At 36.1% G+C, this 16,704-nt stretch overlaps 1 long non-coding RNA gene across 1 annotated transcript in view; it reads right to left on the reverse strand.

Annotated features, from left to right (window-relative positions):
* Nucleotides 1-2,672: 2,672 nt before the first annotated feature.
* Nucleotides 2,673-16,704, reverse strand: part of LOC116665006 — a 62,453-nt gene continuing 48,421 nt past the window's right edge. The window contains exon 3 of the long non-coding RNA XR_004321583.1: nt 2,673-2,829. This is a non-coding gene — a long non-coding RNA (uncharacterized LOC116665006). The remainder of the gene's footprint in view (nt 2,830-16,704) is intronic.

Raw genomic sequence — 16,704 nt, forward strand, 5'->3', positions numbered from 1 at the left:
TGGACACACTTCAAAACAATCATACTAAGTGAAAGAAGCCAAGTACAAAAGTCTACATATTGTATGATTGGTACCTAAAATCAGTAAGCAAATCTATAGAGGTAGAAAGAGATCAGTGGTTGGCTGGGCTGGAGGTAGAAACAAGATTAGACTGTAAGCTTACTGGTGGGGAATTTTAAAGACTGAATTGTATACTAATGTGGTTGAATTTTTGATATGTAAGTTACATCCCAAAATAGCTGTTTGAGAAAAAGGAATGTGAGGTAAAGACATATTATAGTCCTGCCTGATTCAATGATTTTTTTTTACTGAAGTATAGTCAGTTGTAATGTGTCAATTTCTGGTGTACAGCGCAATGTCTCAGTCATGCATATGATTTGTAATGGTTCTTCCCAGTAGCTAAATCTGAGCTTCTATGTCCTGCACTGATTAGAACTGGAGCTAGAAACATCTGACCCAAACGAGTCCAAACAGAGTAGCAATTCATGAAATTTGAAGCTTGAAAGAAGAGACAAATGGACTGAGTGAAACTTGAACATAATCATACTCCTGCTATCCCACCTCTTTTTACTGTAGTGGTCCTCAGAGGATTTTAGCTCCTGCCTTCTCTAATGGCTCTTGTCTTGTCTGAGAGTAGGTATTCTCCCAACAGAATACACTTTTTCCTAAATCAAAGTAGTTTTCTATGACTTGCAACCAAATCAAACTTCCTTAATATAAAATTTAAAGTTGTAGTAAATAGTTGCTATACATTAGTGAAAGTGCATATAAATTGTAGGTTAGTTATTCAACGTATTTATGACAATATCTAGACCTTTAATTGCTCACCTTCATCATCTGTAAACAAGTCGGAAATTGACAAACTTAGAAGATTTGAAAGATAAAAATCTTAGCACTCTAAAAATGGGTATGATTCAATCGTCAAATACCAGGTTTTTGCCAGAGCAGTGTGGCAAGATAACTATAAACTCTAAAGCAAGGTGAATACAAGAAAATGTTTTCAAATGAATGGATGTTGTCATAGGTTTCTGACAATGGATCACCAAGGGAGATCATGGAAAGCATCTCACTAAAGAATCTGAGTCATGGAAAGGAATTTTAAAAACTACTTTTATGGAATGATTTAATTGCTTTTCTATTAAAAGGTTTAGATTAATAACAGCCCTGTCAGTCAATGGATTTTGTTTTTATTTCTGCATATTTCTAACAGTTTCCTGTCTTGCTTATAATGGTCCACTTAACACACTGCAACTATTCCAAAAGCTTCCAGAAATCTGTGGATTTGATATGCTTAGTCTTTACCATGTTTTTGATAAGAGGGCAAGAAGTACCTGATAAATATTGTTAATAGATGTTTCCCTCTCTTACCTAAAGTTCCTCAGAGTCTTAGGATAAATAGAGCTTAAAATGCAGTATTCAAGGTGAAATGTAAGGTCAAAAAAAATAGTCTCATTTATTTCCAGAACACAACAACTTGATGTAACTACTTTCATTCAAAAATGTTTTGAATAATCCTTTGCAAGATTAGTAAATTGAACCCTCTAAAAGATTGAGGAAGTGCTGACTCCTGCTGGGGCAGGGCTCCAAGCCTCTAGCACAGGCCTGGGGCTGCTGTTCCCTCCACGTGCTCGCCTAGGAAAACCCTGGACTCTAGGTGCCCGGGCAAGCGAGAAGCCCTGAGGATTAGGTTACAGGTGTTCACATTACAGATCTGAGAGTCAAGGTGAGAGCAATCCATCCTATGGAAGAGTCTGTTACTCTCCGACACACTCTGTCCACATTAGCTATCTTCTTCCTTCTCTTTCTCCCACTTACTTTCAAGCTCAGCCTATAGATCTGTGTGTTATCAAGAAGACATATTTCCTGGGTAAGAGTAGAAGCTTCTGTGAGTATCAGAGGATTATTTTAGTTTCTCTTATTGGAAATGCCACTAAAAATAAAATTGGCCTCCACTGTCCTGTTCCACGACACCTCCAGTATACCAGAACTTAATAGCCCACTGGCAGAAGTAACTTGGAGATCAGTATTTAAAACAGCAATCCTACTCTCATAGATGTTGAGTTTTCATTCTTTAAAGAAGTTTTAATCATTATTTTCTTAGTTTCTTAGCATAAATCTCTTCTTATAATACCCTCAAGTCTATAAAAATACATGCTTTCAGAAACAGCAAATGATATCGAGTTAAAACATTAACTGCAATCACCTTTATTTTTAATAAAATAAAGCTCAATTGAAGGCAGAATTAAGAAGACACCTTTGAGGAAATCTTTTAAATTAGTATAAAAATCTTAGATATTTGTAACTTAAATCAGTAAAAGCTACATATGGACAAGTAAAAATTTGGTCCATTATACGTTTCTCTGATAAATTTTCCATCTTGTTGTTATGATATTTCTTCTTATATTTTACATAATGTATTTCATTCAAAGTAACTCAGAGAAAGAGATGTGCTATAGTCGTGCAAGATGATGTACTCAAGGAACCAGAGTTTTTAATTCTTCCTAAAGCAAAACCATGTAACATAATCACAGAAGAAAAAGCATTCAAGTTTTCCAAAAACAAGAAAGACACTGTGTTTTTGTAACCTGGCAACTCTGTATCTATTACTTTCAGAATTAAAGTGTTTCCTGAATTGGTTTATCAGTTAAGTTGATGTTATCTTTTAATGATCCTGTGCTACTCAGTTTATCTCATGTTGTTCACAAATGTTCTTACCTCCTTCCTTTGGAAGGTCTCTCAGACAAGAAAAGCACGCCTATGCAGTGCAGTGTTCCTGGGAAAATGCACTTCCATTTACTTCCACCTACGCTTTACTCGTCTCAGAAGCATCTAGAAAACAAGAATTATGATTTCTAAAGGTGTTGAGTATTAAACAAATAAAGGTCTTCATGTGATGAAAAAAGAAAGGAAAAAGCATGTGGAGAATTTAAAAATTTGTAAGATATATGGAAACATTTCAAAATACATTTCTAATTTACCTGACGTTCATTCAGGGAGTTAATGCAGAATCATTTCACAGATGATATAGGCAATGAATTCATGTAATGATAGAACCTAAAGACAAGCACTCTTCTGAGGTCTAAATCCCCTTAAATACTGTTAGTGATTATCTGGGCTTGGAATGTTTCCAGAGATCAGGGAATTAATCGCAAAAAGTTCCTATTTCATTTTTAGAAAGTTCTGTAAGTGATAAAGTTCTTCTCTATATTAAGTTGAAATTTATACCCACTAGCTTTGAATCTCTAAATCTGTCCTATCCACGCGGAACAAATGCAATTCCTCTCTACCTAATCACATTTCACATATTTAAGGCTCCAGTTCTAGCCTGCTATGTCATTTAAAAAAATTTTTTTTACAGATGATCTTGAGAAGTGTCCCAGAAAATTTCGTGAGAAGGAAAGAGAGGGTGAGCGCAAGAGAGTGACAGAGAGAGTGGCAGAGAGAGAGAGACAGAGAGAGGGAGAGATTGGTATTGGAAAGTGGGGGCGAATGGAGGAAGTGATGTCCTTTTCCACATCCCTGAACTTTGTTTCCTCCAGAATGGTTCTACATTTAAATCTTTTGCATTTAGCTCTAAATTGGGCTCCCTCCCTTATGAAATTTCAATTTTATTACAAATATTTAAAGGTCAATAAACTATATGAAAACCCTAAACATTTCCAAATTATATGGAGATTTAGATTCTGTGATTTACTGGTAGTGGTTTTCCTCACAATATGAGAATGCAGTCACATCAAAACATTGACATCAATATGAATGTCTGACTTCATGTATCTTGGGATTGAAATACAATCTTAACATTTGCTGTTTGGTAGGGACTGTAACTTTCCCACAATTTTCTTCCAAATACTATTAGAACTACACCCTCAGAGGTGTCCCATTAGTTCACCAACAAACAGCTCTCTTCAATATGTACTTATACTTGTCTTCTGAGGTGATTCTGGCCTCCCTACGGACAACTTTTGCTTTTGCTCCTTGCAAAACCCGAGGCTCTTTTACCATTGACCATCAAGAACAATGCCGCCACCCTTCATTACTGTCAAAGCAACTGTTATGTTGCTGATGTCTAAGACAAATTTATCACTGTTCAAGATCAAGATATTGATGCCTCAGGTAAGAGCAAGGAAGCCCATGAACAAGACCTTCAGCACACACCCTCCCTGTCATCAGTAATGGCACTGCCATCCACTCATGTGGCCATATCACAATGAATACTTCTATCCCGGTACTGCTATTTCCACCATCACTACCATTAACAGCATGATTTTTAGGTCTTTTAAAGACGTAAATTATTTTCAAATCTTATTACTTTGACCCAAATAGCCCAGGCTTTCTTGTCATACAGGAATTTTAAACACTTTTCTAAATTCTAGGAATACCCATTTTAAGAATATTCTGTAAAGTGAAAGTCAGCCACCTATACCCATCTCCCTTGAAACCAGGCTCAAATAGGTGACACAGGCTTCACAGGTTGCACACGTCCCCCAGGAGGTCGGTTAGGAGGAGAGGGACCGGAATGAGACACTGCAACAGAAACCATTTTCACCAGCATGGTGGAGAAACAGGCAGTGCACAGGCGCAGCAAGGTGCAAGGTCTGAGTGGCAGTGCCATACCAGGGGCTGTCACTCTTGTGCTCAGGAGCAGCCGGAGCAGACTGTTCACTAGGGCAGACGAGTGGCATAATGTAGTCATTGTTCTTGGTCTGTGGATGGCTGGCCTGGCTCTCTAGCACTGGAGGAGGTTTGATGGACCCTCTTGGTATTTTAACTAATTTATGTCTTCTTAAAATAGCTACACTGGGATTCATGGTTTTTAATTATGTCCTGACAGATACAGTCAGAATACTAAATATTTGAGAAGAGACCTGAATAAAAGCTCTTGAATTAAAGGCAAAACCATATAAGAAACAAATTATTTATATTTTAAAAGCAAAAATCAAGCTAGGTTAGAATAGTGCCCTGAAAGTCTTTTTTAAAAACTATATATTTACAACACAATTTTATTAATAATGATAACCACAATCTTTTAGGGCAGACTTCTTTTTCCTAGGTTATAAATACTATGTAAATTTATATTTAGAAGAAAATATGTTTAAAGTATACTGCCACTTATTTCCTTATTTAATATTTTTAGATGAAAAAACAATGATGAAAATAATGCATGATCATTGGGAATACCTAATGAAATTAAGTTTTAGAAATGTTTTAAAAACTTTGTCCCCAATTAAGTGTCAGAAGGTATCATTTCCTAATACACAGAATAAAATACCAAAATATGGCCAATGCATTTCATAGGAAAAAGTTTAAATTTATCTATTTTAGCACAATTCATGATTCTCGTGGGAAAATAGCTATTGCAAGAGTAAAAAAATCTTACTTTGCATTTGCTGAAAATGTCTGTAACAAGAACTAACTTGTGCCATTTTTATCAGTCATCAGAAACAGAACCAAAACTGCTGACATAGCATATGTTTGCCAAGAGCTGGGTGACTTATCATAATGAATGTCAGCCTGGTATTTAATAGGATTTGGGTTGAAGGAGGGAAATGGTAAAAAGTCCAACTAAAATATATCTGATCAAAACACAGTTTTTACATTCCAGCACATTTTGTTCTTAGTTTAGTCTAAGTACATTTTAGAAACAGGGCAGAGTAAACTATAATCCATCTTTTTGATATTGTAGATGATGATAATGAAGACAACGATATAATCTGACTATAAATTTTATTCATAAAGAAGCATTCTGTATCATGAACAACTGAACTAACAAAGTGATTTTTATAAAGAAAATAAGAAACTATGGTTATGACATAACATTTACATCCACCTATATTTACTTACGTGTGTGTATTTGTGTGTGTGTGTGTGTGTGTGTGTGTGTAGATAAAGAACTCGTCCTTAACTGCAAATCTAAAATCCAGAGAGCTATGCATCAAGATTTTTCTTAAAATTCACATTTTAGGAGAGCCTGAGATGAACAATAACTAGGCAATTTGTAGTCTTTTGGTGGTGGTGGGGGAATCCATTAATTGTTATTTCCCACACGTTTCACTGCAGAAATACTGAGTTTGATTACAGGTTACTGCCACCGATCTCTCTGGCAGTGTTAGCTATTATATAGTATGTGCACTACATCCCCTGTTTAAAAATGAAAAAAAAAAAAAGAATTTTAAAGCACACCTTTCCTCAGAGAATTTAGATGAGGACTGTCCACCTGTATTGTTAAGCCTTACAACTGGAGGGTTATTTTCTTGCTAACTCAAGTGTTTATACTGCAAATATATGAAAATTCATCTCAAATACACTGAAACAATGAAGGAAAGTTATTGGTACACATAGCTGAAAAGAGTATGAGTAGGGCGGGCTTTACCAGAGTCTGATCACAGTGACATCAAAGCTCTAAATTACCCACTGGGATTTTCTGAGCTCTGCCCCTTTCCAGGGACTTTTCAGGGAGGCTCAAAGAACAACAGACATCCGCAGTGATAATGGGGGTCGCTCTATCTACAGAAAACAGCAGTGCTTTTTGCTCCCACACATCAAGCCAAGCTGCTGAGTTTCACTCTGGGATGAGTAGATTAAGCCATAAACTTAGATTGGAGATGGGCTGCACTAATTGGCTCAGGCTCTGTCTTTAGATGTCTATCTTTAGAAAGAAGATAGGGCCAGCTTCCTAAAATCATCAGATTCTGCAAGTTAAAACCATGGACTAGCGGAAAGAAGCTCTCTAGCCTAGAAACTGATTCTGGGGAATCAGTCAACATGATGACCATATGATCCACTTTGTAGAATGATGGAGATAGAGGTGCAAACAGCCTAAAATAGCAAGAAAGAGATTTTAAGCTAAGATACATGTGACACTAAAACCTACCCTCAACTTCTGTAAGCTGTACCTAGTCTTTGTTTTCTGACTCAGTGGTCTTCGATTTTCTTTAGTTGAATCTCTTTCAGGAGATGTTCTAGTACAAGTCAAACTTTAGTTTCCACTATATTTCTGAAATATATATGATGAAAGAGCTTTATTTTTGAAATGCTTTCAATACCTTAAAATATAAAACTACTTTTACATAAGAATCTATAATAATAATATATATAAGAATACATATAAAAATAATAAAAACTCCTAATAAAAGCAAATGAGAATAGTTTGTTTTTCATGCAAATGAATATTAAACTGTACAGAAATAGTTAAGTGTTTTCCTTTATGAAATCATTTTGTTGAGCAATTAAATATACTGAAATAATATTAAAAATGACTTAGATAAATTATTCTGATTATCCATTCAAGGATTATTTAGCAATATAAAAATTCATTAGTTTTATACACATAATAAATATATATTTATGGCACTATTGGATGCAACATACAATTACTGTACAGATACAATATCTTGAAACAGGGATAGAACCTGTCAGCGACTGGAACTGTTACATGGATGAAAAGAGAATAATTGCAAGAAACAGATTGGCTAATCATCATTTGCCAGAAACTTTTGAAATCTCAATCAATTAGTTGAAATACGTGAGTGCAACTGCTTTCAGTCAAGAGAATCAATATAATTCCATCCTTCACCCAAAAGGTTCGATGTATAAGGTCCACATCCTTAAAGCTGATAATTACATACTAAGTACAATTCAATCCAACTAACATTTATTGATGCTGACTATGTAAATCCAGTATTTAAGTCCTGGGTATGCAGGGATAATTAATATGAACTTACACTGAAATGGAAGAGATGTAAGGAAAGTACAAACTGACCCTAGACAAGCCTGATCACATGGGTTCAGAGTAATGGGAGTGAGAGGCAGGCAGAAGTATCTTGTTGTAATTACAAGTACTATGTCAATTCACTTTGACTACAGATGTGAATGTATAGCTTTCAATCACTATTTACAGCCTGGTAAGATTGTTTCTAAAAGTATTTATTACTTTAGTAATATCATTTGACACATTTTTAGGGCCTCCTTTTTTCCTGTGCCAAATAGTTTCTGCTTGTGGAGATTTTGTGTCCTTCATTTTGCTGGAAAAGACATATGTGCTAAAAAAGTCACTTTGGTTTTCGTATTAGCTGTTAAAACAGTCACTACACTTGATGGGGTATTTCAAGTATATTAAAAAATGTCTTTAGAGTGAATTGAAACCTCTGTGACCTCAAGTGTCAGGGTACGATCTGAAGACCTACTGAAGGCCTAGAGGCACCAACACCTCACTGATAACCTCTGCCTGGGGGCCAGGGGTGGTGTATACATAGGTGGTGGGGGAGCTTTACAAGCATTAGGCCTTTTTGAATCCAAGGAAGAGACCTAGGAAGATCTTTAATATTCATGTTAGAGATTTATTTATTGGTTCTATTTTTATGTGTCTTGGCTAATTATTGTTATTTTTGCCTGTGGTACCAACATCTGTTTGAAACTGAAATCCTCTAAATCTCTCATTTCAATTAATTTTATTTAAATTTTTCCTTTTCTCTTTTGCATTACTGTCATTTAAAGTCTGAAACTCAGAGTGGTATTCAGCTCCAAAATTCTAAGCCTGCACAAATGGAGGACCTTCACGCAACACTACTAAGCTCTCTCAACTGAGTTCTGAGGGAGAAGCAAACATTTGATAACAGAAATGAGGGGAAAAAGTTGAACATAAGATTATTATTGATGATGCAAAAAAGTGATCAATAGTTTTTAAAACCTAAGATGTAAATCTGTCATTGCTCACAGTCCTTCTAATGATCCCCTAAGTCACTCAGAGACAACACACGGTCTCTTCTGAGAAGGCACCATGCTGCCTAATGAAACAAGATGGTGTATTTAAAGAATGAAGTGTCTTGATTTTAACCAGGGTAGACAGCAGCTAACTGTGTGTAATGATGTTAATGGGATAGCCTGTGCCATTGTTCTTTATTTCTACTTTTTAATGAGTCTCTTTCAAAGCAGCCACTACCTAGATGAGTCATCCACTAGCAGCAGACCCTTAATACTAATTATTTCAAATACTATTTTAAAAAAATTCCTATACTTTGAGAGAAACAAAAACAAATTGAGAAAAAGAGTAACAGGGATCCATTTTCCCCCTTTAATCTATTACTTAAATGTATCAGCAAACCACTTCACTTGCTAGAATTCACTTGCTATAAATAGTCTAGTGCACGGAATGAAAAGAAACACCTCAGGCACAAAAGAGATTATCTGGAAGGAATTAGAATAAAACTAACATTGATTTTCTCATATAAAATACATGCAGTATTTTAGAATACAATGAATAAAGTATTTCAAAGATCAGAGAAAAATATATTTGAATCTTAAATTCTAAATCCATTTAGTCATGGGCAATAGCCAAAAATACATTCAGTATGCAAGGAGAAAGAACATTTCCCTCTGAAGCATTCTCTCTTAGCAACTTCCTCATGAACATACTCCCATCAAAGCAAGTAAAACATGAAAGTGGAAGATAGGGGATTTAGGAAATTCTGACTTCATTTAAACAGAGCAGCAAAGGGAGGTCCCAAGACAACAGATTTGTATCAGATCTAAAAATCAATCATGACAGGTTATAGAAGATGGTGAGCATGTGGAAGGAGATATCCAGAGGTTAAGAGGAATCCTGAGAATGGTGGAATGATGTATCACTTGAAAATAATCAATGATATATTTAGACAAATTTTACAAGTGAAAAAGAAAAATCCAATACAAATTTTGGGGAAAATAAAAATCTTGAACATAGGAGCAAATGCAATACTCTCCTAGTAGTCTTTTAAGCATAAGGAAAAAAATTCTGAAATGTGGTGACTTACAACTATTGTATTAAATCACACAATTTTATAGGTTAGGAATATGAACATTGTGTAGCTGGATTATTCAGCTATTCCATGTGACAGCAACTGAGGTCATTCATTCATACTCAGACGGTGGATGAGCTGGGGTAAAGGGTACAAGACCCAATCTCTCGTAAATCTATTACTTTAGAAGAAATAGATGAAAGTGCAGATCCCACTGTGACTGTCAAACAGGTGCTTACATGTACTCTCTTCTCAGCACTGAAGCCTTGGGAAATGCTTCCATGGTGCCTGAGGGGTCCCAGATGGTCTTCTAAGACACAGAAATGGAAGCTGCCATCTCTTAAATTCTGGGCCTAGCAACTGGCACTGCATGACTGCTACCATGTTGTATTAGTCAAAACAGTCACAGAGCCCAGATAGATTCAAGCAAAAGAGTCTGCAACCCCATTGTCAATGAAAAGAATGTGGAAAAGAAAATGTGTGGCCACCTTTCACCTATTTATCGTAGTACATCATTTGGTTCAGCTGCACCTGATTTTGGCATAGACATATTTGGTTAGACAATTTTTGTTAATTTTAGAATTTTAGAATCAGCACAGACATAAGACAAGATTTCATATTGTTTTAAAAGAGAATGGAAATCTTACTGAACTTAGAATTTAATAAATGGCAAGACAAGGAAAGCAAAACTATAGGAAAATAATTCTAATATCCTTGTTTCCTGGAATAAAGCTGCTATCATCTAAATGTTTGCACCCCCTCGCCCCCAAATTCATATGTTGAAACCTATCCTCCAAGGTGATGATATTAGAAGGTGGGCTGATTGGGACAGAATTAGGTCACAAGGCTGGAATCCTCATGAATGGGATTAGTATCCTTATGAAAGAGGCTTCAGAGAGCTCCCCTGCCTCTCCCACCATGTGAAGACACCAGGAGAAGCTGGCCATCCATGAACCACAAAGGGGGCTCTCAGCAGACACTAAGCCTACTGATGCCTTGATCTTGGACTTCCCAGCATCCAGAAGTCTGAGAAATAAAATACTGCTGTTTAGAAGCCAGCCAGTTTATGGCATTTTGTAACAGCAGACAAATGGGCTAAGAAGCATAAAACAATCTTGTTTACAGTTGATTTTATAGGAAATAAAAATATACTATAAATATTCAAACATATGAAACTAACGGAAAAGTGAGTAAAAAGTAAAGGCTTAACTGTGCAGGAAGGAGCTCCAGGGAAAGGGTAATAACGTAGGTGAGCTGGCTCCTCATCCAGCGCAGCCAAAGCAGAGAAATCAGAATGAGATGACTTAAGGAGTAGTGCTATAAACACATTTTTAAAGAGATTTAGGTGCAGCTACTTCAAAAAATAAAAAAAACAATCCTCAGAGTGAAGTGAGGGGGTAGTGAAGGAGTCCAGCAGAAAGTTGTTGCTTTTTAATATAACCCTTTCATTTCTACTAGTTTGTAGACATTTTTTTTTAAAGTTAAACATGTGAATGAATAAACCACTTTAAAAATAAAGGAGGCAGGGGAAGATGACCTACTGAGACTTTTGGTCTACCCCTATTTCCACCCCTCTAAGGCCCAAGAATGTGTTGTGACATCATATCAGGAGTACCAGAATCCAGGAACTCCTAGACGAAAGGCCTGGGAGTAAACAGTGGTCATGGTTCCAATGACCAGAGGAGGAACAGCTACCATGTGATTAAGTCCAGAGCAATATAAGAAAAGTTTCCCTTATCCCAAATATACTGAAGAAAATAAAAATAACCTTTAAGTGAAAGGAAACACATTGCTTATACCTGGGTTTTTATAAGAAAACAGACAAAGATGTGTTTAAGCATGTAGAGATAAATAAAATTAAAGAGTTCATGTCAACTCCTATTTGGCAAAGGAGTCAAGAACACTTAATGGGGAAAGGGTAGTCTATTCAACAAATGGTACTGGGAAAACTGGATATCAACATGCAAATGAATGAATTGGACCCCTGTCTTATACTATGCACAAAAATTAACTCAAAATTAAATAAGACCAATGTAAGAACTGAAACCATAAAACTCCTTGAAAAACACATGGGGAAAATCTTTTGTGACATTGGTCTTAACAATGATTTTTTGGGTATGACACCAAAAATACAAGAAACAAAATCAAAAATAAACAAGTTGGACTACATCAAACGAAAAAGCAAAAGAAACAAGCAATAATAATAAAAAAAAAAAAGAAAGGCAACCTACAAAAAGGGAGAAAATATTTGAAAACTGTATATCCTATCAGAGGTTAACACCCAAAATACAAAATAAACTCACACAACTCAATAGCAAAACAAAACAAAAAACCAAAATTCAATTAAAATATGGGCAAAAGATCTGAATACAAAAGATCTTTGAATCTTCTTCAAAGAAGACATACATATGGTCAACAGGTTCATGAAAAGTTATTCAATAGCATTAATCATCAGGGAAAGGTTTATCAAAACCACAAGTTACTATTACACCTGTTAGGATGGCTATTATCAAAAAGACAAGAGATTAACTGTTAGCAAGGATATAGAGAAGAGAGAACCCTTGTACACTATTGGTGGGAATGTAAATTGGTACAGCTTCTATGTAAAACAGTATAGAGGTTCCTCAAAATATTAAAAATACAGCTACCATATGATCCAGCAGCTCTGCTCATTGGTGTCTATCCAAAGGAAATGAAATCACTCATCTTGAAGAGATACCTGCACCCCTTGTTCATGACCACATTATTCAGAATAGCCAAGACATGGAAGCAACCTAAGTTCTATCTACGATGAATGAATAAAGATTCACATATATGCAAAGGAGTGTTATTCAGCCATGAGAAAGAAGTAAATCCTACTATTTGCAATGCCATGGATGAAACTTGATACCATTGTGCTAGTGATTAAGTCAGAGAAAGACAAATACTGTTTGATCTCTGGGTGCAGGGAATAGAAGGTGTTAGTCAAAGTGTATACACTTCCAGTTATAAGATAAATATGTTCAGGGGATCTAATGTACGTTATGGTGAGTACTGTCAACAATACTATATTATACACTTGAAAGTTGCTCAGAGAGTAGATCTTAAATATTCTCACCACACACACACAGATGTAATTAACTAAGGTTACAGATGTGTTAGCTAACCCTACTGTGGCAATCATTTTTCAATACATCACATTGTACGCCTTAAACTTACACAATGTTACATGTCAGTTATCACGTCAGTAAACCTGGGGTAAAAGATTGAAAGACTGATGGATTTGGGCAGATAGCAGTAGCAGTATAGTTTGGGGAAAAAAAGAGTTAATGGATACTAATTTTTAAGTGAACGTAAATACATATAATTACAGTGGCATTTTGACATTTATTACAAAATTCCATGCTGGATGCTGATAAAAGCCTTCAGCCAGGGAATCCTTAGGGAAATAGATAATTTGTTGTCCCATTTCTCTAGTTTTGTCATATCCCTTATTTTGATGCATTCAATTAACTGTCTTACCAAATGGTCCTGTCCTTGTGTGAAGACCATCATTGTAAATGCGGAGAATGCTCAGTCTCCAGGGTTGAAATTGATTCAAGTACCGATTTTAAGAACTGTTTTCATCAAGTCCATTTCATAGCTCTAGTTATTTCTGTTCCCATTTGTTATGCACAGATCTTTGCAAATTCAAAAACTCCAGGAGGTAGAACTCTCCTCCAGTTCTGCTAGCTACAGCTGCTCGTAAATACCAAGGAGTGTATGAATCTAAATGCCTGCTGTTGTAGGAGGGCTTATATAAGATTTCCTGGCTCTTGGTGGAAAGAGAACAGTTTTCCAATTTGAGAAAGAGAGAATTATTTTCCTTTTCTCCACTTAATTCTGCCACAATTTACTTAGAAGTCATTTGCACTATAATCTCTCTTGTGGTTGGGGTTATGAAAGTTATCATTTTACTTTCTCTTAATTTTTACAGTTTAAATGTTTCAAGCATATGTTCAATCTGCCACCCTAACATCAACTTCTAATGATCCTGAAATATCTAAAGATCATAGTCATTTGCTAATAAGAAAATGACTCTCCTAAAAGCTTTTTAAATAAATTATGCAGGAAGAAACCCAAAAGGCACACTGGATATATGCAATATTTCATTTAGTCTGTTGTCTATTTTATATCTTGTCTCCTTAATTTTATTTTAGGTTTACAAGGCCTGATTTATTGTTTTTCTAATGACTGTTATTCATTCTATTAGCCATTACTTCAGTACAAACAGATATGTTCAGAAAAAATTTACTCATTAGAAAATAAATGTTTTTGAACAGCTGATAGTAGCTACTATTTGAACTAATTCTAGATCCAGTCATGATCTTTGAGAAACTCACAGCTTGAGGGTAGGGGGAGATGCATACACCATAATGAATTTTCACGTAACAACATAATATATTATCACAGAAACACATTCAGACAGCTGCATGTACTGGAGGAGGAAATACCTAACTGCTGAGCAGGTGTGGAAAAGAGGGCACACTGTGTTTTTGGTTTTAAAAGTGTCTATAAAGCAAGCTATAACATTGATATACGTCATTTTCTGTTTTCACAAGAGCAAAAAAATAATTTAAAAAACTTAAAACCCAAGAAACCAAAAAATAACCAGAATGCAATACTGTAAGTCAAGTCATACTGTCTCAGTGAGTGCAGAAAATTGGAAAATCAACTGTGAAGCCAATGTCTATCAAGCTGGGAAAAATCTGCTAAAGCATTTGCCCTTCAGCTATTTTATACAGACAGTGATTTCATCAAATCCTAGAAGGAGAAAAGCATTATTTTTTCTCCTAAACATTCCTAAACTAAAAGGGATTGGCTGAACTTTAGGTCCTAACACTAATGGCAAGAGCTTTTGTCATCTTTCAGTTACATTTTCAATGAAGTTATCAGTGTTAGATGTGCAGAAAAGAATTAATGTATAAGGTCTGACTGCTGACCTTTGGAAGGACTGCTTACATGATCGGCCCTTGGCTGGCATTTGGGAACTAGGATTTGGGGAGGGCCCTCAACATTAATTGATAAGAGTGACTTGCTGTGCCTAAACTCTTTGAACAAACCATATAGTATATGCTGAATACCTTCTTTCCTTCTGGGAGTCTGGAATTTGAGTCCTTGCCAGCAGAGATGCCTATGTGACCAGCCTCCAATAAAAACTCTGGGCACTGCGCTCTAGAACTATATAGTGTGCTCACAACTTGTTACCAGGGTGAATAGGTATGTCTTCACATGTACTTCACTGGGAGAAAATCTTTGGAAACTAGTTCCTATTTTCCCCCCACACTTCACCCCATGAGGCTTATCCCATTGTCAGTTATACTTTGGATTATTTTGGGGGTGAGGGTAATTCGGCTTTTTTCTTTTTTAATTGAAGTACCATCAGTTACAATGGGTCAATTTCTGGTGTACAGAACAATGTCCCAGTCATGCATATACATACATATATTCGTTTTCATTTTCTAGTTTTTTTCTTAATGGAGGTACAAGTGATTGAACCCAGGACCTCATGCATACTAAGCACGTGCTCTACCACTGAGCTATACTCACCCCCATCCTTTGTGTTCTTTCACTTTAATAAATCAGCTGTGAACAAGACTATTTGGATCCCGTGAGCTCTTCTAGTGAACCATCAAACCTGGAGGTCCCCATCGGTGCTCCCAACAAATAAGGTATATATTAAATTAAAATAGTTGTATTTTTGATAATCTTTCTGAATTTTTGCCAATGTGAACTCTTAGTACAGATAACCTATATGCAGTAGAAAAAGCTCTTGCCTCTGAGAACGTAAAGAACTGGAAGTAAGTTACTAGTTTTCCAATCACAGCTAGTTCTCTAGCAAAGTCAAGCATTTAAATTAGACATATATATATATATATAAAATATTAATTTATATATTAATTATATATAGTGTATTTATTCATTAATGCACGTGTGTGCACCACCCCTGAGCTATTAACTCATAAACAGGAAGTACCATTCTGACTAAATCATAGTTAATAGAGTGTAAACTGCTCAAGCACAGAGATAATCACCTCTTCTAGTCCCAGGACTACCATTCACCTACTGAGGGACCTGAAAAAAGTTACTTAATTACCTCAAATGAAGTCACTTTCCATATTTATAGCTTTCCATATTTATAGTTAAAGCTTTAGATGTTGGAATAGATCATTTTTGGAATGTCTTTCCTTGAAATTCTAGCTGTTACACGAATAAAGGACGCTCTTAGCACTGACTGTTTTCTGTTTTACCCAAAGGATTGATTTGACTGATCCGGCTGACATGTGGCTGATCCTGTACTCCCTCAAAACTCCATGTGTGTCCTACCAAGCTTCCCATCCTTTCATCCATGAAGAATATCCCAGTGAGATGAAGGATGACTCTTCTTTTAATGATGTATCATCTGGGTTCAGCCAGGTAAAGAGACTAGCTAGAAGGTATTAGAGAGAAAAAGCAGTTTCATAAAAGAATCAGGGTTTACACATATGTGGGAAGAGCTGAAGGAGGAACTGTGGGAGTGATAGTAATGAGAAGATAGTAGAGAGAGCCATGAGGAACTTCAGCCTGAAATACAGGAGAAGATGGAGAAGGTTGCACAGCTGTGGAGTGGAAGCTTGTCAAGAGGTCTGGGAAGTACTGCCTCTGGCCACCATCATCTCCTGAGACGTGTGGCTTCTGCTTCACTTCCTCCCACTGGTAAACTCCAGTGATTGTTCATACAAGGAAGGGACTTAGACAATATTAGTTCCCAGCCTTGGAAGGAGTATTGGGGTGCCTCATTCACAAGACAGCCTAGCAAAGTTGGTATGCTGGTTGTTGGGAACCCCTAGAAGACTGTCCACACATCAAAGGCTTCTAGAAATACATGAATGCATATTATAAAAAATAAAATATCAGAACACTTATAATATTC

This window comes from Camelus ferus, chromosome 7 (assembly GCF_009834535.1).
Source record: "Camelus ferus isolate YT-003-E chromosome 7, BCGSAC_Cfer_1.0, whole genome shotgun sequence".
NCBI lineage: Eukaryota > Metazoa > Chordata > Mammalia > Artiodactyla > Camelidae > Camelus > Camelus ferus.